The following is a 20,478-nucleotide window of genomic DNA, read 5'->3' as shown; positions in this document are numbered from 1 at the left end:
TGCAGTAATCAATGCGGGAGGTGATGAAGGCATGGACCAGTTCACATTAGAATTGAATATTCTTATTTGTCGCATAAGTGGCGCAACTGATGCGGTATTGTGCTAAGGGGAAATTATTAATATTTTGACCGGACATTTTGACCGGAGAGATTTGGATTTGCCGGTCTTTAGCATATTTTACCGGTCAAAGTCCGGTTATTACCGGCTAACGGAAACTCTGATACTAGGGCCGAGTCACCATTTTGTAATTTCATTGTATGATCGTATCATTTTTTTATTAAACGTTGTTCACTTGTAAGTAGGCTTCCTAGACTCTTTTCGGCTAATCCTGGGCTCAGAGCTAAAAAAAAAACTACACTACCCTGGTGTAGTTTGTTTATAGAAAGTATAATGAACCTGTGTTTCTCAAGGATCTTATATTTTGCAATATTCTGAATCCAATGGAAGAATTCCTCTTGGTAGCCATTGCGATTCTAATTACAGTTTGGCCTACACAAATACTTCATCCCTGCACCACTGTATTCTTTTAAATGACCTTAGCTAACCATCCCTTTAACAATAGACATGGCAAATCTGAAGCAATCACATGCCAATCATTTCTGTAATGTGGTGTTGGGTCTGTGATGCACCTCTGATTCTAAGAAAAGGGCCAATAAATGAACCAACCAACCTCCCTATCTATACACCCCCCCCCCCCCCCCCCCCCCGCCCCCTTTTCTCTTGTGGACCCTTGGATTCTTAGGGATGTGCATTGTTAATAATTCAGCCTCGAGGATGGATTTTGGTCTTCATTTGGAGCAGGAATACCTTGCTCCACTGAACAATGCACTCACGCCCGGGCCCCTGATGTGTCTTCAGAGCCAGAAATAGGAAAAGCTTTTTTTTCCCCGTAAGATGGCTGCTTTTGAAATGCATGGTGTCTTAAAAGACAGGGTAAAGAAAATGGACAGGACAGACAGTAGCAGTGATTTTCTGAGAACAAGGCACCGGAAGATCATGGGTATTTTTTCGAAACGTCCCTTTTTCCCCTAGTTTCTCTAATAGTTCATTTTTGCTCAATTTCCTCAGTGTTTCCACTTTTTCCTGTTTCGTGACACATTTTCATACGGTGACATATTAGTATCCATCAGTTTTGAAGGGCGATCTGGGAGGCCTGTCGACTGCTACATGTCATACATTATAGCGCAGAACTCATTTCCTGCCCGAGTTTAACAATGTCTGTGTCCTCTGAGAGGTGACACTATATGAGGGACACATCATGAGCTCAGACGTGTTTCAGATGGTGTGTGAGTGCATATGTGTGTTAAAAACAAGACCAAATATGGAGAAAAGGGAGAGTGAAAAATGCATGTGTCCTCCAATGTGACATTCAGTGTCCGGCTGGCTTCAAACTGTGTGATTCATGAAACACATGTTGGGCATTATGTTTGATTATAAACAGCAGTACTTAATGACATGCTCAGGCTCTTTCTAAAGCTACAATACTGCGGAAGTAAATGTGTCTTACTCTCACTCGCAGACGTATAAGAGGTCCCTTACAATTATTTTTTAAATACTGACCATTTATGTATTGGTTTATTGCGTTATGTCACGGTTTAGGGGAACCTAGACATAACATAAATGTGCAATTGGCCACATTTCCCACTCCTAGAAAGGTCAGTTACACAATTTAAAAATCAAATTAGGAGTTTAATATGATCAGGGGGGTATACAAATAATAAAACGAGTACAACAGAGCCTGTTTCTTTGCTTAAGCTGGCTTGATATACCCATCTCTGATAACAATAACGAATTTGCCACACAGGCATACAGATCAATTCTTCTTACTAACATTCACATAACACAAAACCGTCTAGTGTCATAAAGATAGCGGTTGTTAACAAATGACTAAATAAACTACAAAACGTCATCATGCCAACACGAGTCGGCCTTTAGCTTAGCGATGGTGATGCGCAGCCATACAACACGCTTCAAAAAACATAAATGTTGTGTTAATATGTGGAGATTATCATGCTGAACAAAACATTCGGCATAAAGCTTATTTTCTGCAATATACCGAAATCCAATAGGGAAATCCGATTGCTTTTAATGAGGGAGCCCTTGCCCTTGATGCTCTCTATAAGTCATAACTGCACCACTTTATTTTGCTGATGTCATTAAGGTGGTCAAAAAACAGGCCCAATCACCACGGTGCACCACACACACATGCACACTCTCTAAGAGAAGGATAGAGATCGGACACATAAATAAAAAATCATAATGATCTAGGGTTAACACGTTTTTTTGATGCTTCTATGGTTGGCTATATGAGCCCTCAATTTGTATTTCTTGCTAACAATCAATTACTGGGTTTATCTGTCAAACTCAAATTCTAAGTTTATTATACAATCAAATCACATCTTAACCTCTAATTACACACCATTATAAACAACATAAGGATCCTATATATATATATATATATCTTCTTTAAGTGAGAGAAGTAGCTAAGGTGAATAATGATAATGAATCTCAGAATTGGTAGACAAAGACTGTAATGGAAAACTTCTGGAGCAATGGACTCGAAACACAAAGAGACATGGAAGAGCTGTAACTTGATGGCAAACAGCTGAAAGTTTATTATGAAGTTACGGCCGAGAATTGACAAGACGTGCTGCAGCCACGAGGTGACACAGCAGTTGCTCAAATCAATTCTGAAGAATCTTTCCCCTAGTCAGAGATTCTAAATAGTTAAGAAAGAATTCAACATTCTTCATATTAAGACTAAACAAACAGGGCAACATAACTTTTAGGTTGTCTGCCAGAGAGATGTGCTCATCTTATATGCAGGACTTCCAGCTGTCCCTGGACATAAACTATCTTGTGTAAGCTTGTGCATAAACTGGCAATAGAAAGAGACAGAGCTGCCTCTATGTGAGAGAGATAACAGCAAATCTCCAAGGCTACATGCCTGAGCCATGAGAAACCAGAAACAGAGAGTAAAGAATGATGATCTAGGTCAAAGGCCAACACCTAAGCAACAATATTCCTCAAAACAGAGCAGGGAATGAGACTCACCGGGTTCAAGCTAATGTTATTTGTCAATTCTCAGGCAGAAACTTCCAATACACCTTCAGTGTTTGACATCAGGTTATTGCGCCATGAGTTTCCATCAAATACAACTATTTAAGTCATGGGCGTCGCAGCCATTATATGAGGGTGGGACAAGTCCCCCCCACTTTTTCAAATGATTAGTTTAGACCCCCCCACGTTTACCATGTGGAAAGTTCGTGAATCGTTCTATCCACTCGCCGCACTTTATAGAGCGCTGTGTCAGTGCTTCACTATCAAATCCATTCCACTTGCTTATTAAGAGAATGCCCAAATCAATGAAACTCCGTACCATGTTTTCACTGCTACTTTGTACCAAGGCAGATTCTCACATAGCGCGCGCATGTTCAAGGAGTGTTGTCATAGGTGGACAGCTCAGATCTGTTGTAAAGCTAACAATCTTGGTTTGATATATTTTCTCCCCCAGACAACATGGAAATAAGAAAACAAATTTAAAAGAAGAGGAAAGTAAGTCATCTGCTGGTAGCAGTTAATCAGTTAACAGTGATGGCAGCGGCGTCTCACTTCTGGAGAGGAGTTTCGTCTTTATGTCATGATAGAGAGATACAAATACTGAATAGTTTAGATGAGAAAAGGCATCGAAATGCCAGGTTACTAGTATTTATCATGTAAACAGGGAACATGAATAACCCCATCTCTATGTGCTCATGTAAACACCATGATGTCCATGTAGAGCCGCAGTCAGTGTGTTTTACTGGAGCCTCAGTTCGATAAGAGATTATTTTCTGAGTTCTTTAATTTAGGTACTCTCTCTCAAAATGGTAATGTGCATTACGTTTGAATTATACTTCTTATCATTCAGAAGCTTTTTGTGTGTGTTTATGTTTTACTGAGTGCTTATAGGCCATTTCCATCCCAGTGTTCAGTTAACTGTTTATTTTCTGTGCACATAGACTAGCTAATATTCTACCTACTGCTTGGGACTTTGAGTCTTCAAAATGTCCAATGTCACAGACTGGGACTTACTTTAGAGTCAGTTGTATTTACATTCAGTATGACTTGTTATGATTCAATGTAAAAGAGTATACTCCTCAATACATAGTGGTCACTTCACCACCTCTCTTGACATCTAGGCGCTTGAGAGTGAGTCAGAGGCAGAACACAGGGACAGTGGAGAGAGGTCCATTGCTGAGGTGAGTGATGAAAGGGAAATGACAGTTTAGAGTAAATTGTGATGTGGACTCTCATAAGGAAATCAGTGGGGATATTGAACAGGAAACATGTAAGTCAAGGGGCATCATATGACCAATATAGACAGAAGAGTAACATTTAAGTCAATGATACCATTCCTAGGTGAACTTAACATCTGTATGGAGTCAGATCAGTCTCAATATTAATAAATGCTCACAGAAGGATTCACACATGTATTTTGCGATTTATATATAAATGACTCTCCACAACAATATCTCTCAATGCACTCACAAATATTTATTGTTGTATATAAATGTACAAAACATGGACATTTAAACTGCTTTTTATTAATTCAAAGATGGCTCTGAATTAATAATCAAATGTGTTTCCTTTCTTTACTACTGGATGAAATTACAAAATGTACTCATCATTTTCCTCATGTTAGTATAGCCACATAAAAGTATCAAACCACCATCTACTATTTTTTTTTCATGGGGGGGGGGTTAATACTTAAAGTCTGATGTTCCGAAACTTCCTCAACCTAGCGTCCTCAAGATAGCAAAGAAGTCATGATTTTATAGGAACGATCTTTGTGTCTGTCTTTATTTTTAGGATTAATTTGCTAAGTATTCCATTAGGGTTTATCTAGGGATTATCTACAATTCCTAGACAACTTGACAAAATCAACTCTGCTCATATAAAAATAATTGTATATGATCCAAACTCAAAGCAGCTACTAAATGGAACTTGTTGTAAGATTGCTGACTGATTTATGACATATGATGCTTTTTATTTTTGTTGGATTTAGAATAAGACAGAATGTTTGGCCTTCCATATTTCTTTTCCATTCACAACAAAACCAACAACGTTTGCATAGTTCTGATATTTGTCCATGTTTAAATACTTGTTGATACTGCCAGGGGAAACATTTGCAGAGAAGCCAAACAAAACGGTCTGTTCTAGTGGACGTGGTTTATGACCAGTGAGACCAGGAGAGAAAACACGGCTTGTGTTGTCTCTCCTGGTCTCTGATGATTCACTATATCAGAGATAAAATATTCATTCTGTCAGAAGAAGAATAAACAGTTGCAGCATTTCCAAGCCGTGTGCACCCTCTGGCTATTACAGACAGCCTCTAACAACCAGCACATAACTTACATTAGATGAATACAGTTATCAATTATGAATGACATGTGTTGTTGCATATTAGGGTGCATTGAATTCCAGTTATGAGGAGTGAGTGATTCAACACATTTCTTACAGTGCCCATCACTGTGAGGAATCCGTGCAACTGCCATGGCCCTGTGTTTCTCTACAGCAGAGTATGCCTGCTCAAGCTGGAGCCGATCACGTCACACCAAGCTGGTCGACACCTGCCGCATCATCACGGGATGCGTTAACACTAGAACCGCTAGAGGTCGCTGTATACCTAAAACCGCCAACGGGTAAAATGTACCCGCTATTGATTTGCAAGGTACAATGTTCTTTTATTTATCATACAGAACAGTGAGTTTTGATCGCACAGGGATGAAACTTATACTAATAGAATCTGTGGACTCTCAGCTTTTCATATGATCTAGTTTGTGCAGATAGCATGAAGTATAAAACATCGCTACCAGTGCCGATTTAAAAACGCTTGGTGTTAGACTTGTGTTTTGTTTAGGTACAAATCTCTCTCTATCTATCTATCGATCCATCTGTAATGTTCTGTTCTATGGACATATAATTGTCTACATAAACAGACGACTCTCTCTCTCTCGCTCTCTCATATATATATATATATATATATATACAGTATATATATCATCAGTGTCTCAAAGGCACACATTTAGTTAGACATTTGTATTTACATTTTTTTTTTATACTTTGATTCATTTTTTTACCTTGGAAGGATTCAATAGTCAATACACAGTCAACACGTTGTTGGCAAAGAGTATGAATAACACAGGACAAAACAACATGTATTATTGATTGCTTTGTCATAAAGCAGCTTTATTTTGATTTTCTTTCGTGAATGAAAAGAAAACTCTATAATTATTACATTATTAATAATTATAAGAATATATATTATTATTGGTATTATTAATGTTTATTATTAACTAACATAATAATAAGTAAATCACCTAACACTCCAATTAAACAAAAAAAAAACTGAGGTAATGGTTTTTGGAGCCATAGCTATGCAGATGACACATACATTTACGTAACAATTTCACCAGGAGACTATGCTCCAATTCAAACACTGAGTAAGTGCATTGAACAAATCAATGACTGGATGTGTCAGAACTTTCTCCAATTAAACAAAGATAAAACTGAGGTAATGGTTTTTGGAGCCAAGTCAGAACGTATAAAAGTTAGCGCTGAGCTTCAGTCTGCAATGTTCAAAACAACAGATAAAGCCAGAAATCTAGGTGTAGTCATGGACTCTGACCTGAGTTTCAACAGTCACACTGTGTGTGTGTGTGTGTGTGTGTGTGTGTGTGTGTGTGTGTGTGTGTGTGTGTGTGTGTGTGTGTGTGTGTGTGTGTGTACATGTAGGTGTGTAAATCAGCCTACTATCACCTAAAGAATATATCTAGGATTAAAAGACTAATGTCACAGCAGGATTTGGAAAAACTTGTCCATGCTTTTATCTTCAGTAGACTCGACTACTGCAATGGTGTCTTCACAGGTCTCACTAAAAAATCTATTAGAAAGCTGCAGCTGATTCAGAACGCCGCTGCTCGAGTCCTCACTAACACTAAGAAAGTGGATCACATCACTTCTGTTCTGAAGTCTTTTCACTGGCTTCCTGTGTGTCAAAGAATAGATTTCAAAATACTGCTGCTGGTTTATAAAGCACTGAATGGTTTAGGCCCAAAATACATTTCTGACCTCCTGCTAAATGATGAACCATCCAGATCTCTCAGGTCTTCAGGGACTGGTCAGCTTTCTGTCCCCAGAGTCAGAACTAAACATGGTAAAGCAGCGTTCAGTTATTATGCTCCAAATATCTGGAACAAACTCCCAGAAACCTGCAGGTCCGCTACAACTCTTGACTACTTTTAAATCCAGGCTGAAGACTTTTCTTTTTGTCGCTGCTTTTAATTGAACTATTCATATCTTAGACTGCACTGTAACTTTTATCCATGTACTTTTTCTTTTAATGTTTATTTTATTAGCTTTTCTTTTTAATGACTGATTTTAAATGCCATTTGCTTAATGTCTTTCATTTTTTGTAAAGCACTTTGAATTGCCTTGTGTTGAAAAGTGCTATATAAACAACCATTTAGCGGAGGTAGGGGTAAATGAAGCCAGTGGGTAAGTTCACCCAGCCCCTGAATCTATAAATTAGCATATTTGTTGTCATGTGACAGGAAGCACCCATAATTTCTATTTGGCTGTGATGGAGAGATCACGTGGTAAAATGGTAAATGTTTTTTTGACAATAAACCATGTTTTGGGTATCAAAGTAAAGTTTCAACATGTCAGGTATAATTACTGTTATGACGAAGCAAAATTAACAAGGTCTAAACATATATATCATACATGTTGGTATTTAGCAGGGTGTGTAAACCATGTCAATCATTTAGCTAAAGTTTAGCATGAAGGGCTAAAGACAGTTTTTGTCCAAAAAAGTGACTGTGGGATAAATTGAGTCAATGATTATAGCCATTTGTGATATATGCATTATTTTCATTTTGATTGACAGAAGACATCCCAAAGTAAAGGTTGTTGTTGTCATTTGACTTCTATCTCATTTTTCCTTGCCTAGCTGACAACGAAAGTACAAATTGGCACATCTTACCCCACTCTACCCTATATATTTATAACACATTTAGAGCTGAGGGTCCCTCCCATAGGGTCCCTAAAAAGACGTTTGTGAATGTTCCAAACATATTTCGAGTAAACTTCTATTATTTAGCTAATGTGCGCAGGACTTGTCATACTTTACCAAAAATAAATATGCAAGTAATACGCAGAATACACTTTTAAAATAAATGTTTCATAAGCATCTTAAAAAGAAGGGTCATATTTTCTTTATTTTAACTGCTTTAATGTGTTGCTCCATCTTTATAACCCTCTATTTCTGACTTATTAATTCTCCTCAATCCTCTCCTCTGTCTCTCTCTGTCATCATCTCCACTCTGAGATGACAAGTCCCCCCTGCTCCTCTTCCTCCATCAGTCTTCCTCTCTGACACCCATCTGTGTCAATATATGAAATGCGGGAGGACTGACAGGCCGGCTACTGCAAATACCTATCACCTTTTATTCCCCTAGCGGCTAAAGCCTTTTAAAAGTGTCACAATGGTGGGTGCTGGTAGGCAGGCGGGGGTCTTATCTCCCCCAAACACCTGTACCTGCTCCATAGTGCCATTTAAGGCCTGATCGCTGCATAAATAGGTGACAATGCGGATTTTTGTGTCCCTTTTAAGAAATGAGGCATGCTATGCGATTAGAGGGCCCTGGGGATTGTGAACGCCCTTCTCTCCAAACACCTCTTTCTTCCTGACTCTCAGATACTTTTGCTCTTTCTTTTTCTTGCCTCTCATATTTGATAATATGTTTTGCTGTTTTTTGGGGGGTTTTCTGAGATTTTGGACCTGTTAAAATGTCTACAATATGGTATTAGGAGGCATCTGAGCAGCTAAGACTTACAAGGTGTTATTTGAAGAGGGGACTGACGGTGTGAAGTGTGTGTTTTTATTTTCATTATGAACCCACAACCTGCTGTTGTCATTCGGATGTGTTGTAAGCTACTTACTGTAAGACAATTCCTGATACTAGTATTACCTGATATATATATTCATCTATTTTCTAAAAGAGTAATGCATTTGAACTGTATTCCCAACAGAGTCTACTAAGTATATATAGTAGGAGTAGTGTAATTCTTAAGCATTGTTATTATTACTATGGCACATTAAAATAATCACCATGGGCAGCAGAGATCAAGAAAAAAAAGTATTCTTTGAATTTTAGCAGCCCAAAGGCTATTGTGCATTTGTATCCTTACCCTTATTATTCAAACACACAGCATTATTATGTAAAGGGCTATTCGTGATGCCCTACTGTAAATCTATCACTACCATGTATCTGTAACTGAATAGAACAGTGTTTTCACTACTTTCATCAAACTAAAATCAGTTTACCTTTAAAATAATTACAATATAGACTCGCATTTTCAAATATCTGCTCCCGATAGACAGACCCCCACTAGGCACCAAGAAACACATTGTGAAACAGTCGCAGTTTTAAACATGCGTCATACATGGTCATATTTAGACTTTGGACTTTTTTCAGCAGATTGATATGACTAAGTTCAGAGCGTTCTCAGCATCAGTATGCTATCCCCAGGCTTGGAGAGTAACGGATTACATGTAACGAGATTACGTAATCAGGTTACAAAAAAGTTACTGTATTACTGTTACATCATTTTAAGGGGATTACTTGCAGGATTACAATGTATCAATAAAGATAACTACTGTATATTGTAGATCGATGTGCTGCTTGAATCTTTGTGGTTTTCATTTAGGCTACTTTTATTCTTATTTGTTCAAAAACAATTGTTTTAATCCAGTACAGTACACCTAATTTACTAAAATACTGTTTGCTTTTAATTCATATATTAAACTAAAACACTTGTTGTAAGGTCACATAGTTCTGTTGTTTTACGTATTCCAATTAAGTACCAGAAAGTAATCAGATTGGATTACTTGTATATTGTGATACTTAGATAAGGGTCACTGATTAATTTTTTTTACAGGTAACTAGTAATTGTAACGGATTACATTTTTAACGTAACCCTCCCAACCCTGGCTATCCCTAGCAGCAGTCAGGACATAGCAGAACTAACTGTGTAATCATTTGAATGAGGTGGAATATCAGAAGTCTTTAGCACAGTAGTATAATTGAGTTGGGTGCAGGCAATGGAAAAAACATTTGAAAAAAGAAGAAGGATTGTTTTGAAAGCAAATTGGATTACAAATAGGTCGCTGTTTTTTCCAGAACTGTTTCAGTGCAGTAAAATTCCGTGCTCCTTTTCATAGATTGTTCCACGTTTGGAAGTCTACTTGATGAATAAACAGCATTGTTCCCAAATATGTTCTCCCAGTCATTTTTGGAATGACAGGGGTGAACAGTGCTGTTAAACAGAAATCTCAAAAGTATTCACTTTGGAGACTGTTAAGGATGTAAAATATGGTTCAATAACATACAATAATTTCCATTCTCGACAATAGATTCAGTGAGCCCTATCTAGTGCCCTCTATAAAGTAATATATTTTTTCCTTTTTAATTTACACTTGTGTATTCTGCTTTACAATTTGAATCACACAGACATTTGAAAAATCTCATTAATGGAGTACTCTTGAGCATTTCTGAAAAACCTGAAAGTTAAGGTTGGGTGACATTTACTTTATCAATATGTTGTTAGGATATTCCTCCAATAATTGCCAACACATTAATTCAAAGGTTAAAGCAAATGTGGCCTTGAAGTATAGTCACGTGACATCTCAGGGGCTCGTTATATGGACACTGTTATTCCTCACTTTCTCTACTCAGCTTTACATAGTGAATCATCAGCTCAGCTCTTGTTTAGCAGTGGCTTTTTTTCGTTGCCACAAAAGGCTTATAACCAGGGGTGCACATCACTTTCTTAGAGAGTTACTCAGATGTGTACCAGGAGACAGCATTTGGTACGTAGCGTGGTGTTAATAAGTGCAGCCTTCCTCACTCTCCTCCTCAGTGTCTCCTTTACTGTCCTCTATTTCCACTTCTTGTATGGTAGATGATGAAGATGCTGCACCTCCCTGTATAAGCCTACCATTTTCCGAGGTAAATGGTGTACTTTTACTTTATTACTTTCTTTTACTTTACAGATTTGTAATAATGCTGTGAAATATAATCAACTCTTAAATCAGACTTTAGTTGTTTTTTGGACATGTCTAGTAGTTTACTGTGTTGACAAGAAACACTTGTGGACGAAATATGTGTTTTTGTTTTGATGAGCTGTCAGGTACGCAAAGGCGCGTTGTGACACAAGTGACGTTACGCATTTCAGATTTCTGCCGCGCATGCGTACCTGCGTACCAGTTCTGTGCACCCCTGCTTTTAACACACATTTTATTAAATACACATTTATTTCTATGCTCCCAACATGTAAGAATAAAAAGACAAAACACATGTACATTACACAATTGTTGATTTTTCTTGTGACACTATGCTTGTAATTTAAACAATTACTTTCCCTTGTTTGTCCTGCATATGTCTAGTAAGCACAACTAATATGCATTTAGATAAGACAATTGGTTAAAAATTGAATCTAGTTCATCATAATAATAATATGTGGTAAATCAGGATACATTACAAGTTTTAAATACTAGTTTTACTTATATATTTTTGGGTGGATGAAAACAAATACACATTGGGTGTTGTAATAAAGAATTGCATGACAAACTGTTGAGAGGAATCAGAGGTTCTTTTAACATGTCAGCTTAGTTTTTTTACTTACAAGTATTGGCTTAAAGTCCCTTAATTAGCTGACAACTACATAAGGAACAGTAATAAAGTAACATCTGCTACAGAGTGAATGTAACAACTTGCCTGTGAAGAAACATCTCACACAATGAGTATAGGCATCTCTAACAAACTGAACGCAATGGTGTTCTTCTGAGTTGTTGTGCTTCAGTGGGACGGCTCATCGCTGCAAAATGTTGTATCAATGTTTTATCTGAATTTCCATCAAGAAGCTTTTTAAAAAGGATTACACACCGGATTATCTCCTCATCATCAAGCTTCTGAATTTTTGCCAAATCTGCACTGAAATGATGGGAGGAAGTTAAGGTCAAATTAAATAATGATAATTTTTCCAGAGTAAACACGACACACACATTAACAGTGCCTTTACATCAATACTTCCACTACGAGATGTTGGTCCAAAATGCCATGTAGGATCTAGTATAACTAATATGTGCTTTCTTATATATATATATATATATATATATATATTAATATTTTACCTTATTGTGAAATATTGCCTGTATCTTCTTACCTGCTATGCCACTTTTGCTGTAACAATGTAAATGTCCCCGCTGTTGGACTAATAAAGGATTCATGATTCTGATCATATAGACCTGGTGCTGGATATGCTAAATGAGCATGATGCACAAAACACAATAAAACTGTATTATGCATAAAGAGTTCAGACTTTTATCTATTTTAATCCAATTATAGGTATTTTATTACATCATAATGGTGTTTTCACCTGGAGCATTATAAACACTAATTTGAATGTAAATGTGGATTACCATCTTCCAGAACAGTTCTCTGTGTTGCTGCCTGAGTGAGGCTGGACACTCAGGGAGCCGTTAAATCCAACACTTAATTAATATGTTGACTTTAATTAGCTGTCACCGGGCTGGGAATAAGGCAGCGACACCGGGGGTTTGTACACGGCCCTGGTAAATATTAACAACCCACTCAAATAATTGTTGTTTACAGTGTTCTTATAAATGTAACATAAAATACAAGTTATTCAGTTTATTAAGCGACAAGGTTTTGTTCAATGGAAGCAACAAACTGTCATTACTTGCTAAATGGTGCATTAGAGCTGATAAAACAGCTGTTTCCATGAAGCCAATAGAAACATTTGAAATAACAAGGACATGTTATGCTCATTTTCAGGTGTGTGGGAAAGAAACTATAGGTTACTTACGTAACCCCAGTTCTCAGAGTAACATGAAGTGAGATGTCTCACTATGGGATGTGCCTCATCGCGGAGCAAACAGAAGCATCAATCTCATTACGCCAATCCTGATTGGCTGGTGATCTTGACGTCAACGTCAGGGAATCACCCCCTATAAGTAGCTTGCGCCACGACGCATGCGTCATTCAAAATAAGCACCTCTTCTCGCTTCACCATAGCAAGGAGGGCCGTCTGGTGAGACATCTCACTTCATGTTACTCTGAGAACTGGGGTTACGTAAGTAACCTATAGTTCTCATTCATAACACTCCGTTCGATGTCTCACTATGGGAAATTGTAGCTCCCGTATTGCCAGACGAGCTTATCTCGAAAATCACCAACCAACCAGAACTTAACAGGTAGAGTCCCGACTCAATAAGGTGCCCAGCACTGCTCGGGCCACGCTTGGAGCTGAGACGTCTAGCCTGTAAAAGCGGACAAAAGTGAGCGGCGAGGACCAGCTCGCCGCTGCACAGATGTCTTGGATGGAAACACCCTTGAACAAAGCCCAGGATGTAGCCAGGCCCCGAGTCGAGTGAGCCCGCAGACCCGAAGGTACTCTGACTCGTATAGGCCAAAGCAATTGCCTCCACAATCCAGTGGGAGAGCCGTTGCTTAGTAACAGGCTTGCCCTTGTGAGGGTTAGCCCAGGACACAAGGAGTTGGTCATTAAGACGAAGCTCCTTTGATCTGTCCATATATGTGCGTAAATCACGGACTGGACACAACAGATCCTGCTGCTGTTCCCCGGAGGAAACCAGCGGCGGAGGAAATGCCTCAATGTCAATTGGGGTACACGAACCAACCACCTTTGGTGTAAAGGCAGGGTTGGGCTTCAACAACACTCTCGTTTGCCCTGAGGCGAACTGAGTGCATGAAGGATGTACAGACAGCGCATGAATATCACTGACCCGCTTGGCGGATGCCAGGGCCAGTAACAGCACTGTCTTGAGTGACAGATGTTTCATGTCAGCTCCTTCCAGGGGTTCAAATGGGGTCATTCTGAGCCCATTTAAAACCACTGCCAAGTCCCATAAGGGCACCAGTGACCTGGAGACAGGGAGGAGCCTGCGAGCTCCCTTCATAAAACGGCAGACCAAAGGATGTTGACTAGCCATCTTACCCTCAAAGCCCACATGGCATGCAGCAATAGCAGCCAGGTACACCTTAATCGTGGAGAAAGCTCTGTGTTTATCGATCAAGTCCTGTAGAAATGATAAAATCACCCCGACAGGACATTGAAAGGAGATGTGTCCTTCTTGAAGGCACCACTCCTCAAACACCCTCCACTTATGGCGCATTTCCACTGCAGCGGGGTAGCCCCGTTTAAGCGTCCCTAAGCGTCCTCGCTCAGGCCTCGGGCTGCCTCGCTGGCCGTCCGAGGCCGTGGCGCATTTCCATTACAGTTTAGGGACCTGGGGTAGCAACGCAGTGTAGGCGGGGCGATCAGCTTTTTGGGCGGAGCGACGCTGGGTAAAACTGCAGTGGCGTCATCTTCAATGCGACACAACTCACAAAACACACACAACAATGGAGGATGTGGAAGCGATCGTTTACTTGTTTCTTGGTGTGTGGCTTGTTATCACAGCAAGAAGGAAAGTGATGTTTCAAAGTAGGCTGCGTATAGCAAGACGAGATGCAGAAGAAGCCGTATTGTATTCATTGTATTGAACATAAATAAATCATTTTTTTTTTCATATACATGTGTTTGTCAAATGTTTTAAACAAATGTTATCTGAACTGAATATTTAGTAAATATTTGAATTTCAAGCACCAGTAAGTACTGCCCCATAATAAGAACATTTGAGGAAATATCAGATCATAAAAAGAAAATCTTTCTAATAAATTAAGCGAATATCAAAGCTAACTATAAACATAAATACTAAAGTGTAAAACACAGCAAAACTATATTCATAAATGCAAGTGTAAAATAGTGTGGACAATTGTAAACATGGATGGAGGCTAAAGTATCCACAACATAAAATAATATATTAAAATATAACCTCGATCTTTCTTCTAGACATGTTAAAAGCTTGCTTGAATGGGTTATAGGTTTCTTCTTTTGTTCTCTCGTCTTTGAAATATATAAGGAATGTGTTGTTTGAGTCTAGTAGAACGAGGGTATTACAATTGAGCAATTTCTACTACATGTATCATGTATTCTTAATACTATTACAAAATAAACATGTAATAATGTTTTAGAGGAGGACCTCAAGCTAGCAAACTCAATTTCTTGCTTTAAATCTCTTAAAACTAAGGGGCTTTTCCTAACTGATGGTGTTTGTTATTGCTTTATACATTCATGTATGTTTATATCTTCTCTAAATCAAGATTATGTGAATCTGATTTGTTTCTGTTGGGTGCAATTCATTATCAACAAGAGATAAGATAAGTAAAATAAGTACTTTATTGATGGCAGTATAAAAATCCAAAAAAAATGTTGTATCAAAAAGGCATGCCATTAAACAATACAAATAAAAAAATGTAAAACTGTATTGCAGCCAGCATAAATATACATGGCATTGTAAAAATAAATATAAAATGCACATTTTAAAGAAAATAAATAAACAAGAAAGTACAAATGTTGCATTTAAAAATTAACTAGATAACAAATATATCATATGTACAATAACTATTAAGGTTATTTGAAGTATCACGGAGGAGACGGGCCACGTCGGCTGCCAAGAGTGCGCAGGAAGGCTAGGTTGAAGGTCTCTGCTTGAGCGGCCTCCTCCCTTCTCAAGGCCGCATCCAACTCCCATCTCCGCTCAGCAGACGCTTTGGCCCAGTCCAAGTGCCGTTCCTGCTGGGCTGTTCATGGTGCCGTTCCTGCTGGGCCCGATCCTCTCCTCCTTGTTTCCTCTTGCCTGGGTGACAATAAGATAATAATTAGCAATAAGGAAAAAACACAGGACAGGTACAGGTCACACAAGGATATAAGAATAACATGTATAAACAGAACAACAGTAAGGTGAACTAAAGAAAGTTCTGGCCCTAGATGTTTACAATGATTGTGAAAGTGAATTACATTATGTCCAACCTGTTGATAATGAATATAAATATATGTATATGATTGGATGTCACACACAACTGTACTAGCTGCTTACTAGCTAAGACTTTACTTGTAACAGAGCATTTCCACACAGTGGTATAGCTTATTTTAATTACTGACGATGGATGATCCAAGGTTTAAAAAAACAAAACACAATTCCAGTCGTTTTGCCATTTATATTTCGTACCTAGAACCACACGCTGCGGTGTCGTGATGGCACTCGGTGTTGGTGGTTGAGTCGGGTTAGGGTCTTCGGCTGGGGTCCGTTCTGGATTCAATGACGATGTGGAGGGAACACTGCCATCACCCGTTGTTCGGGAATGTTCCTCCTCACAAGTCCCAATGTAATCATCTAGAACAGCAAAATGACTTGTTAATTCCACAAACTACTGCAGCACAATACTAAATAGCAACAATAACTATAGAAAAGAAAAACTGAACGTAAACAATGGCACATATGGTGTTAGCAAACAATAGCTCTAGCTAAGGCTATCTGCCTAGGCTATTTGCCTTAGCTAGCTATGTAGCTCTTCGGGGCTCCATAACAGCATGGGTTGTCGAACATTAATGTAAGGATAAAATAGACTTCTTTGTTAGAAGTGAGCGTACCTTTCAGGGACTCCAGTAAAGCCGTTGCAGAGTCCAGGCCTCCCTCCCTCCCAACGTTGGCCGGTCTATGACCCGCACCACTCGTGTTGTTGTTGTCCTTTATTATGCGATATTCACTCTTCATCTTTTTCAGTTTTTCCCTACACTGCAGGAAAGTCCTCGAAAATCCGCGTTCGGACATCTGTGCAGAGACATCCTGGAACACTTTTACATTTCGCGTTGTTCCGTCGAGCTCCTGCTGGATTTTATCATCCCCAATGAGATGAAGGAACGTCGTCACCTCCTAGGTCGACCACGGTGTGCTTTTCTTATTAGACATAGCCATTTTTGTAGCTCCTCCGTTTACAAAATGCTGTTTATAAAATTATCTAAATATATATGCAACGCTAGGGATGAACTCGCGCGCGATCTTGTGACGATTCTCTCTGACCAATCAGCAGTCGAGAGTGTTGACGTCACTAGTTCAGCCCTGGCCCTGGTCTGATAGAACCACGATTTTATGGGGCCGGAAAAAGAGGGAAAAAGTACCCGCTAGCCGGTACTAGGCTATATGGAAAGGCAACCAAAAACTGGCCTGGCCGCTTGAGGACGGTTAAGGACGCTTAAACGGGGCCACCCGCTGCAGTGGAAATGCGCCATTACAGTCATAAAGAGACCTGGTGGAGGAAGCTCTCGCACTCTGAATAGTGTTTATCACCTTCTGAGGGAGTTCCACTGTATTCAGATTGTACCACTGACGGGTCAGGCCCATAGTGCCCCGCGCTCTGGGCGTGGGTGAAGGATCGCCCCCCCCACCTGAGACAATCTGTCCCTGCGTAGAGGGGGCTGCCATGGCTGCCCGCACAACAGCTGATATATCTCCGCCAGCCCGTACGTTGCGGGCTAGGGCGGAGCCATCAGGATAAGTGTGTGGCGTTGCTCCTTCACTCTGGCCAGAGTTGGGGGTATCAGAGCCAGGGGTGGGAACGCATACAGAAGACCCGGAGGTCAATCGTGTACGAGTGCGTCCACGCCTAACGGTGCGTTTAAATCGTGCATTAAAGAGAACAGCTGTCATTGAGCATTTTCTCTTTATGCAAACAGATTTAACGCGGCTCCGCCGTAACGCACCTACAGCGGACTCACGATCCTTGGATGTGGAGTCCAGTCTGCATAGAGTGGTGCACCTCTGGACAGTAGTTCTGTCCCGAGGTGCATCACTCCTGGTCTCAGAGAGAGGAGACGTCTGCCGCTCCAAGGGATCAGTTTGTGTGCGTGACTGGAGACAACGCAACCTCCCTTGGCGGTTCATACATGATACTGTGGTCGTGGTGTCTGTCCTCACGAGGACATGGTGTCCTCTGAGAGAAGGCAGAAAGCGTTTTAGGGTGGGGAACACCGCTAAAAGCTCCGGGTGATTTACGTGCGCCCGCTGGAGGTCTCTGCTCCAGAGACCCCTCACCGGGCGACCTTCGTAAATACCCTATCAGCCTGTCAGACATGCGTCCGTGGTGACCACCTTCCGTGAAAGGACAGCACCCGTAGGCGCGCCCCGTACTAGAAAAGTCGGGTGCGGCCAGTGGCGTAGTGCCACTACGCATTTCATAATAACCAATACTCTCCGCACGCCGTGGCGTGCGGGGTTTAGTTTTATTATGAGACCCATGTTGAGCAGGTGCTTTACGAGGACATTTGTCTGCGTAATCTGACTCTGCTCGGCGGGCATTATAGATAAAACCCTCCTTTCTAGGAGAGAGAGAGAATCTCTCTCTCCAGAATATGGGTTGACTATCCCCGGGCTTGTGAATACAGATAGCCCGAGAAGCGAGGGGGGGTGACGGTGACTTGGAGTCTGTGCTCCGTGTAACTGTCTTGAGAAACCCAAGCAGATGTCGTGAGCATCTCCCGCTGTATGCTCCTTAGAGCCAGCTGAGATGTCACGTCTCTTCCCCTCTGAGTCTCTATTTGATGTATTATGGGGCCCTCCAGTGTCTGAGCACTGTGGTGCCCCATTTCAACAATCCCCACCGACACAGCGCATGCGTGTGGCGGTGGTGCCCTTACGGCTCCAGCCGGCACTGCGCATGCGCGTGACGGTGGTGCCTTCACAACCCCAGCCGGCAATGCGCGTGACGGTGGTGCCTTTACCGCTCCAGCCGGCACTGCGCATGCGCGTGACGGTGGTGCCTTTACAGCTCTAGCCGGCACTGCGCATGCGCGTGGCGGTGGTGCCTTTACAGCTCCAGCCGGCACTGCGCATGCGCGTGACGGTGGTGCCTTCACGACCCCAGCTGGCACTGCGCATGCGTGTGAAGGTGGTGCCTTTACAGCTCCAGCCGGCACTGCGCATGCACGTGACGGTGGTGCCTTCACGACCCCAGCCGGCACTGCGCATGCACGTGACGGTGGTGCCTTCACGACCCCAGCCGGCACTGTGCATGCACGTGACGGTGGTGCCTTTACAGCCCCAGCCGGCACTGCGCATGCGCGTGACGGTGGTGCCTTTACAGCCCCAGCCGGCACTGCGCATGCGCGTGACGGTGGTGCCTTCACAGACCCGTCAATTGTCCGCCCTTTGAGAAAGGCCGTAGCTGCTCTCAGAAGGGGAACAGTTGACGGACTGTTTATTGTTTTTCTTTTCATTTTTTCGAGCTGCGCCCTTGGCTCGAAGCCTGGATGCGTCAGCGGAAAATGTTTTATGACAGAAAAATCAATAAGTGTGTGACATGTGTTTATGCGGACTTGAGGATGGTGTTGAAGCATCTCTCGAGGCGGCGGGAACACATTTAGAGCTGGGGAACCGTAGACTTCCAGCTCTGTCACAGAGGGGAGAAGGAGGGTCTGTCACGCCGCTCGCTTCTTCTTCCTCGACTGCTGGCCGAAATTCTGGGTTGGCTGTGCCTGGGCCCTTCGAGGGAGGCAGAGGTGGAGGGCCTCATCCTCCTTCTTTTTCGACTCGCATCTCCTCTGCATGGAGGCAAGAGCGGAGCCGAAAATCCCCTCGGGAACGATGGGCATGTCAAGCACATCCTCCTTTTCCCGGTCTGGGAGGTTGGTGAGGTTGAGCCATCCAGCTCTTTCCTGCACCACCATGATCCCCATTGTTTTGCCCGTGGCCTGGACGGCGCAGCGTTGGACACGGAGACAAATGTCTGTGACCGCGGCCAACTCGTCCAGAACGGCCGGTCCAGGATTACTCGACATATCCTCACAGAGCTCCGCTTGGTATGCGGTTAGCAGTGAGGAAACGTTCAGAGCCCTGGCGGACAACGCTGCGGCTCTGTAGGACCGTTCAGTCATGGTCGACTGGAAACGGTCCACCTTCGCTGGCAGCGTGGGGTTCCTGCTTGGTGACGGGCCCATCCTCGGTAGGAGGTGGGCTTCCACCAGCAGTTCCATCGGCGGTATGCGGAGCAGGCCGAGCCTCTCCATACCGTCGCAGTCTAGGGAGGAGGCACCCTGGATTGGGGCCTTGTTGCTAAAGGGTCGGTCCCTCCACGAGACCGACACCTCATCCAACATCTCCGGGAAGACCGGGAGGAGTTGCCTCCTTGTCCTCGTTGCTTGGGGAGAATGTTTCCCCTCGTAACGGGACCTGCGGTCTCCTTGGCCGTTTCGGGCCACGGGATGTCTAGCCTGGACGCAGTGCGCTGACACGCGGCCTGCAGGTCCATGCTCAGACAGGGCGAAGCTGGTGTGCTATCGCCCGGGAGAGCAGCCATCGCTCCCGGCTTTGCCGTTTGAGCCGATGACATGAAGATATCTTCTTCTTGCTCATCCGAATCAGACAGGAGGGACTCCGAGGTGTCCACTTCGTCCTCCATGTAGTCTAATTCCAGGACATCCTCCGCGGGCGAGACCATGGTGAGGTCTCGC

The 20,478-nt window shown here is 42.0% G+C and overlaps 1 protein-coding gene across 1 annotated transcript in view; it reads left to right on the top strand.

Annotated features, from left to right (window-relative positions):
- Nucleotides 1–20,478, top strand: part of LOC117545952 (inactive N-acetylated-alpha-linked acidic dipeptidase-like protein 2) — a 1,067,198-nt gene that overhangs the window by 177,652 nt on the left and 869,068 nt on the right. The window lies entirely within an intron of this gene.

This window comes from Gymnodraco acuticeps, unplaced genomic scaffold, assembly GCF_902827175.1.
Source record: "Gymnodraco acuticeps unplaced genomic scaffold, fGymAcu1.1, whole genome shotgun sequence".
Taxonomy (NCBI): Eukaryota; Metazoa; Chordata; class Actinopteri; order Perciformes; family Bathydraconidae; genus Gymnodraco; species Gymnodraco acuticeps.
This window is presented reverse-complemented; position numbering and strand designations above follow the sequence as displayed.